This window comes from Petromyzon marinus, unplaced genomic scaffold (assembly GCF_048934315.1).
Source record: "Petromyzon marinus isolate PM22_M1 ecotype Great Lakes invasive population unplaced genomic scaffold, UKy_Petmar_22M1.pri1.0 PM_G_Scaffold_28, whole genome shotgun sequence".
Classification (NCBI taxonomy): Eukaryota; Metazoa; Chordata; class Hyperoartia; order Petromyzontiformes; family Petromyzontidae; genus Petromyzon; species Petromyzon marinus.
The window spans coordinates 1,417,501-1,420,000 of NW_027422850.1; positions in this window are offsets into that span (position 1 = coordinate 1,417,501).

Here is a 2,500-nt window from a genome sequence, read left to right on the forward strand (position 1 = left end):
ATAGACCCCGTGAAACGCTAGAAATTGGCGGGGATGTGTCTCTTGTGGCTCACGGGGCTGTTCGGGTCGCACAGAAATCCCTGGGAATGGGAAAACGGGTCATTTTCGTGTTGCCACATTGCGTACGAACCGCATGAAACTTCCAGAGGCATTTGCAGCAGGAATGCATGTGCACTCAAAAACTTCTATATGTTTCACGGATAGACCCCGTGAAACGCTAGAAATTGGCGGGGATGTGTCTCTTGTGGCTCACGGGGCTGTTAGGGTGGCACAGAACTCCCTCGGAATGGGAAAAGGGGTCATTTTCGTGTTGCCACATTGCATAGGAACGCCATGAAACTTCCAGAGGCATTTGCAGCAGAAAGGCACGTGCACTCAAAAATTTTAATATTTTTCACGCATAGACCCCGTCAAACGCTAGAAGTTGGCGGGGATGTCTCTCTTGTGGCTCACGGGGCTGTTAGGGTCGCACAGAAATGCCTCGGAATGGGAAAACGGGTCATTTTTGTGTGGCCACATTGCATAGGAACGGCATGAAACTTCCAGAGGCATTTGCAGCAGGAATGCATGTGCACTCAAAAACGTCTATATTTTTCACGGATAGACCCCGTGAAACGCTATAAATTGGCGGGGATGTCTCTCTTGTGGCTCACGGGCGCTGTTAGTTAGGGTCGCACAGAAATCCCTCGGAATGGGAAAAGGGGTCATTTTCGTGTTGCCACATTGCGTACGAACGGCATGAAACTTCCAGAGGCATCTGCAGCAGAAATGCATGTGCACTCAAAAACGTCTATATTTTTCACGGATAGACCCCGTGAAACGCTAGAAATTGGCGGGGATGTGTCTCTTGTGGCTCACGGGGCTGTTAGGGTCGCACAGAAATCCCTCGGAATGGGAAAACGGGTCATTTTCGTGTTGCCACAATTGGCATACGAACGGCATGAAACTTCCAGAGGCATTTGCAGCAGAAATGCATGTGCACTCAAAAACGTGAATATTTTTTCACGGATAGACCCCGTCAAACGCTCGAATTTGGCGGGGATGTTTCTCTTGTGGGTCACGGGGCTGTTCGGCTCGCACAGAACTCCCTTGGTCCACCTGATTCGTGCATACAGGCAGCAACTAAAACTCTGTAAACCTGCTGTGAGGACATCTAAACAGTGGACCAGTGAGGCTGTGGAAGATTTGCGGGCGTGCTTAGACTGTACTGACTGGGATATGTTCACGACTGCTACCAATAGTCTGGATGAACTCACAGAGGCTGTGTACATCAGCTTCTGTGAGGACTGCTGTATCCCAACACGTACCAGGGTGAACTTTAACAACAACAAGCCCTGGTTCTCAGCAAAGCTCAAAAGGTTGAGGTTGGAGAAGGAGGAAGCGTTTAGGAGTGGGGATAGAGACAGATTCAAGGAGTCGAAGAACAGGTTTAGCAAAGCGGTGAGAGAGGCTAAACGACTGTACTCAGAGACACTAAAACACCAGTTCTCTACTAACGACGCTGCTTCTGTCTGCCAAAGGGCTCAGGCACATCACCAACTACAAACCCAGAGCGCCCCACACCACTAACGACTCCCGCCTAGCCAACGACCTGAACGAGTTCTACCGTAGATTTGAAAGACAATTGGACTGTCCTGAACCACCCCTTCCCACCCAAGAGGCCCCATCCCCCACCCATACTACAGAAACGACTCTCTCCTTTCAGGAGGGAGAAGTTAATGGGCTTTTCAAGAGGCAGAATCCACGCAAAGCAGCCGGGCCGGACTCTGTCTCTCCAGCCACCCTCAGGCACTGCGCTGGCCAGCTGTCTCCGGTGTTCACCAACATCTTTAACACCTCCCTGGAGACATGCCATGTACCAGCCTGTCTCAAGTCCTCCACCATCATCGCTGTGCCCAAAAAGCTAAGGCCAACAGGACTAAATGATTACAGACCGGTCGCCCTTACATCTGTGGTAATGAAGTCTTTTGAGCGCCTGCTCCTGGCACACCTCAAAGCCATCACAGACCCTCTCCTGGACCCCCTTCAGTTTGCCTACAGAGCCAACAGGTCTGTGGACGACGCAGTTAACATGGCCCTCCACTTCACCCTACAGCATGTGGACGCCCCAGCATCCTACGCCAGGATCCTGTTTGTGGACTTCAGCTCTGCCTTCAACACCATCATCCCTGCCCTGCTTCAGGACAAGCTCTTCCAGCTGAACGTGCCCTACTCCACCTGCAGGTGGATCACAGACTTCCTCTCTGACAGGAAGCAGTGCGTTAAGCCGGGAACAGAAGTCTCTGACTCCAGGTCCATCAGCACGGGAACTCCTCAGGGCTGCGTCCTTTGCCCACTGCTCTTCTCCCTGTATACCAACAGCTGCGCCTCCAATCATCTGTCCGTCAAACTCTTGAAGTTTGTCGGACGACACCACCCTCATTGGGCTGATCTCTGGTGGGGATGAGTCTGACTATAGGTGGGAAGCTGACAACCTGGTGACCTGGTGTAGCCAGAACAA